Source organism: Nylanderia fulva, unplaced genomic scaffold, assembly GCF_048542155.1.
Source record: "Nylanderia fulva isolate GAGA-0341 unplaced genomic scaffold, ASM4854215v1 Scaffold79, whole genome shotgun sequence".
Classification (NCBI taxonomy): Eukaryota; Metazoa; Arthropoda; class Insecta; order Hymenoptera; family Formicidae; genus Nylanderia; species Nylanderia fulva.
In genome coordinates, this window is record NW_028190905.1 from 292,295 (window position 1) to 298,116 (window position 5,822).

General features: G+C 36.7%; 1 long non-coding RNA gene across 1 annotated transcript; it reads right to left on the minus strand.

Moving 5' to 3' along the window:
• Window positions 1-1,085: 1,085 nt before the first annotated feature.
• LOC146720066 (uncharacterized) lies at window positions 1,086-1,838 on the minus strand. The gene is made up of 2 exons (XR_014926226.1): window positions 1,414-1,838; window positions 1,086-1,338 (listed from the first exon to the last, which is right to left on the minus strand). It is a non-coding gene; the product is annotated as an uncharacterized LOC146720066 (long non-coding RNA).
• Window positions 1,839-5,822: the final 3,984 nt, after the last annotated feature.

A 5,822-nucleotide genomic window follows, 5' to 3' on the forward strand; every position in this document is an offset into this window, starting at 1 on the left:
GTAAGGGAGGAAATAGAGGAGAAATTCTGGATAAAGAAAGGAGTAAGGCAAGGGTGCCCATTGAGTCCGTTGTTATTCAATATTTTGATAGCGGACTTAGAGGAAAAGATGGGGAAGATGAAAAGGGGAGGAGTGAGGCTAGGGGAGAAAAGAATATACACGCTAGCATACGCGGATGATATGGTGTTGCTGGTAGAGGAGGAGGAAGAATTAAGGAGCATGATAGAAAGATGAGAAGAGTATTTAGATCATAAAAAGCTAGAATTGAATGCAAAATAGTCGAAAGTAATGAGATTTAGGAGAAAGGAGGAAAGTGGAAAAAAAGGGAATGGAGATGGAAAGGAGAGAGAAGTAAAGGAATTTACGTATTTGGGATACAGGCTACAGAGGAATGGAGGACAAGAAGGACAGGTGAGGAAAAGGATGAGGAGAGCAGCATCAATTATGGGTCAATTATGGGGGATAGGGAAAAGAAGATTCGGAAAAGACTGGGGGAGAAGGCTATGGCTGTTTGATAAGCTGGTGTGGACAGTGTTGAGCTATGGGGTGGAAGTATGGGGTGGAAGGAGAGGGAGGGGATGGAAAGGTTGGAGGAAATTTACCTGAGATGGACATTAGGGGTAGAAAGAAGGGCACCAGGATACATGGTGAGAGAGAAACTGAGCAAAGAAAAACTGAGAACAAGAGCTGGGAAGAGAGCATGGAACTTTAAGAAAAGAATGAAGGAAGGAAGAGGAAGCGAGTTAGCAAGAAAATGCTGGGAAGAAATGAGAGAAAGGGCGAAGGAAGGAAAGGTGGGTTCAGAATGGGAAAGGGAAAGAGAAGAATACTTTAGGAAAAGAGGAAAAAGGATAGAGAAAGTGGAAGAGAGGAGAAGGGAGGAAGAAGGGTGGTTCGGAGAATTGTTAAGGAAGGATTGGGAGGATCAGAGGAAAGAGAGGGAGGAAAGAATAGAAAAATCAGAGTATAATATAAAAACAGTTAATCTCGGCTCGAATTATTGTGTTACAATAAAAATAAAATCTCAACGGCAATCGGAGCCTGTGCGGACGACATGCACAAAATTAATAAATTAAAATGAGATCTCAAATCAAACTCATTTATTAAATTCTAAACGTTTCGACCCACTTCGGGTCTTCTTCAGTAGCTGCAAAATACAAAGAAACAAAAATAAAAGATAATCGGTACAAACAGAAAATTATAAAACTCATATACATACAATCCGCAAATAAATTAAATATCATTCTCCTCCCTATTCAAACCGTCCGGCCGTCGGAGCGTCTCCCTAACGGTGACCATCGTCAGGAAGGAAGCAGAGCAGTGACTCCCTTACCAACACTAATCAACATAGTATAGATTAAACGTAGAAAAATCCACAAAAATTAAAAATTAAAAACCGGGAAGTACACTCACCCCGACAGTAAAAACAGAGAGAAGACGATGCTACACGTGACACATCACTCTAACGACTGTGCGGTATTCTACCTCGACACAGTCGATACATATATACGCAAAAAACAAATATAAAAATATAAAAATAAAATATGAAAATAAAAATAAAAACAACTAAAACTTATCGGCACTCATGTCAAAGGTCTAATAAAAAAACCCGGCTATGTATAATCACAAAGCTAGATTTTGGTAAATTTTTCTATTAACAGATCAAAATTCTCGTTTAATTTATCAGTGTCGCTATGTAAATTTAAACTATTCCTCTGCCGTTTTATGTGGATCATTTCGGATATCAAACGTTTACCTAAAAAAGGCTCCTCGTCTAAGACTTTTACATCCTCCCAATTGAATTCATGGTTCAATAATCTATGTTCCGATATGACTGATAATTGTGACGCGTTTCTTTTTATGTTGTTGCAATGTTCTTTCATCCTAGTTTTCAACAATCTACCCGTCTGCCCTACGTACGACGCATCACAATCCATACAATCAATTTTATAAACTACATTGTTATGGAGTTCCCTTGGTAACTTATCCTTGTGTACTTTAATGAATTTACGGAGACTGTTAATTGCTGTATAGGATGGAATGACATCCAAATCACGTGTAATGTCCTCAATTCTCTTCGATACATTATTAATATACGGAATATTAAAGTACGAAACTTTTTTCTGCGTAAGGATCTTGTCATTGCATATATTTGCTCTATTGTTATGCAACTTATTATTGTAGCGGAAGAACAACTTTTTTAACCGCGCTTGTAATGTTTGAAATATCAAATTGAGAGGATAATTATTAGACAAAAGAACTCCAATCATAGACTCAAAGTTACCTTTATGGAATTTCGGATGAGATAGCCAAAAAACTCTATCAATGAGGCTGATAATGGTGCCTTTTTTATGACAAAGAGGATGCTGCGATTCAAAATTTAAATATCTGCCTGAATACGTCGGCTTATGAAACAAATCAAACTCAATGCTCCCACTATTTATAATAATGGTGACGTCTAAAAAATTCAATCGGTTGTCAACCCCCTTCTCCATGGTGAACTGCAATCTAGGATGGAAAGAATTGAAAGTGTTTAAAACAATTTTAAGCATGGAGGGTGGGGCCGCCAACGCGATATCGTCAACATATCTAAAATAAAATGGAAATGACATTAGAATCGCAGCAATCGCTCTATTCTCCAAATCTTGCAACGTGATATCCGCAATGATCGGTGAGAGGGGGGAACCCATAGGCGTGCCAAAAGTCTGTTGATAACATACATTATCAAACATAAAATAAGTCGAATTCATAATAAAACGAATTGCCAATAAAAATTCATCTCGTGGAATAATACACTCTTTTTCAATATACCCCCATCTGTTAATTAAACTATCAATAGCCATATCCAATGGTACATTGGTGAACAATGATGCAACATCTAGTGAAACTAGCTTCACATCACTATCCACACATAAACCATTTAATTTTTCACTAATTGGAAACTATCAGAAATAGCCGAATCAGGTTTCGGAATTGCCTTATATATTATCTTATGTAAAAATTTTGCCAAGTAATAAAGAGGTGTATTCCTAGATGACACGATGACACGTAAAGGGCAATTCGGTTTATGCACCTTCGGCAGACCATACGCTCTCGGTAGAACCCCGTCCGTGCAGTTCAGGGATTTATATGTTGTTGAAGAAATGTAATTCTTCATTTTCCATCTCATTAAAATTCCGTGTAATTGATTAATTAGGTTCCTAGTCGGATCTTTTTTAACAACAGTATAAGTATCCCGGTCAGCCAGCAAATCACACATTTTGTCCATGTACATATCTCTGTTCATCGCAACCGTGATGTTACCTTTATCCGCCTTCATAAATAAAATATCGGGATTGTCTTGGATGAATTTACCCGTCAATTTGTAAGCCTTACAAAAACTATTTTTTGTGTAAGCTTTTTCAGACATGGAAATATGGAATTTATTTATTATGAGAAAGGCTCTATTTCTGACTGCAGATCGTTTTTCCACAGAGAGTTTAAAAAATATTTTGTTCTACATTCTTCAACAACTCTATGGTGGTTTTATCTTTGTCAAATACTGGCAGACAGAAGTTCTCTCCTAACCGCAACAAATCTCGAATTTCAACCGGTATCGATACGGATGATAAATTTAAAAACCATTTATCTCTTTTGTCAGCAACATCAGGATTTAAAGAAACAAAGGAAGTCGGGTTCAAGGAAACGCTGAGAGACTGAGACGGCCCTGACTCACATGGCCTTGAAGAAAATTCTTTCGTACATGTGTAATAATATTGGATAGGACGAATATTTCTATTATTGGATTTATTTTGTTTATCTAAGAGCCATCTAAATTTATCATCCAGTCGAACCCGCTCCTTATTATAAAAATAATGTAATGATCTGCTTTGCTCACCGAAAAACCCATCGCAATAATACACTGGGAGATCTATTATGATGTAACGAACGATTTCATAAATATCTAATCTAACTTTGTGCCTCTGTCTATGAGCATCATAAATTTCATTTCTTAAAATGTCTTTAATAGTACGTTTAATAATAAATTTATGTTTCAATGCAGACTTATAATGATATAAATTATTAACATAACGAGAAAGAAATATAAGATGAGACGTATAATAAATGGTATAAAGAGACTAGAGGGGAAGGAGTACCAGAGTATGTAAAAAAAGGTTGGGGGGAGAGTAAATGGAGGAGAGTGGCGAGGTTTAGGCTGGGAAACGAGATGCTAGAAAGTAGATACTGGGAAGAGGAGGAGAAGAAAAAATGCAGGTTATGTGGTGGAGAGGAAGAATCTTGGAAACATATTTGGGAAAGATGTACATAGAATAAGTAGTGAAAGGGAGAGGAGTTGGCAGGAAGTAGTCAAGGAAATTTTAGGAGAGGGAGGAGAGGGAGAAAGATGGATGATGGAGATAGAGAAAGAGAGAAAGAGGGAAGGAAGGACAAATGGGATGAGAGAATGAGAGAAAGAAAAGAAACGCAAAAAGAGCAGAAAAGCAAGAGGAAACAGAAGTCTCAAGCACTAAGAGGTGTGTGTGTGTGTGTGTGTGTGTACTGGGGGGTAGAGTGGAAGCTAAGGGGGAGAAGGCCACAAAGGCGACCCGAGGTGGAAGCTCAACTCCCTAGAAATATTAGGCGAAATAGGTTAAGTAGGTTAAGTTAGGTTAAGTTGGTAATGTAAGCGTTTTTGTTTTTAAATTGTAATCCTACGGGGATCAATAAAGTTATCTATCTATCTATCTATCTATTTACAAATCTACACACATTGCAATCCTAAAAACTTAATTGATACAATTCAAAGAATGAATGAGGATATAGTAGCAATATGTAATTGGTTTGCTGAAAACAAACTGATCTTAAATTGAGAAGACACAGTCAGTAATCATGGGTATAGCAAGGCACATTAACGGCATTGATCTAGATAGCATCCCTAAAATTACAGTGGGTAGGGCAAAAGTACAATATTTCTCATCCATCAAGTATCTTGGGGTAACAATAATAAAGAGTCTGTCATAGGAAAAGCAAGTATCAAGTATTATGAAAAAGATCTATTCTGTACTCTATTAGTTGAAACTCTGCGGACATTTATTTCCAGTGTTGCCGCGGCTAATTTTCATGAGGTACCTCATGTTAAACTAAAAATGTACCAACTTTTGTATTAAGCAGAGCTGCAGGGAATTTCGCGACGCCGAAGGCACTGCGAAAACATTTTTCATAAAAAAATACATTTGTACCACATTTCATAGTTCAAAGTACATATGTATTACATAAATTTTAAAATAAAATATGAACATTAAAAGTTTTTAAGTATGCTGCCTTCTAAGCCGGGCAATAGAGCCAAGGAAACAAAACGAAAAATTAATTAAACAGAACTGTATCTCAATTTGAGATCCCAAAGTTCCACATATAAATTAATTTCGAAACTTACATATGGAGAATTAAGCGAGAAAAATATAGGTCCGAAAAGTCGCTGAAGCGGGAATCGAACCCGCGGTCTTTCACTTTCCGGGCGACTGCTCTTACCAACTAAGCTATTCAGACCCTTTCGATCCCATATTTTTCATTTGCCTTTTAAGTAGATGTTAGTAAATACCGCCGTGATTAGCCCAGGCGTGAATAAACTCAGAAATAAATATTTTTATCGGCTCTCAATATAAAGAATATAAGTATGCTGCCTTCTAAGCCGGGCAATAGAGCCAAGGAAACGAAACGAAAAATTAATTAAACAGAACTGTATCTCAATTTGAGATCCCAAAGTTCCACATATAAATTAATTTCGAAACTTACATATGGAGAAATAAGCGAGAAAAATAATGTTTTAAATTTTTATACCAATG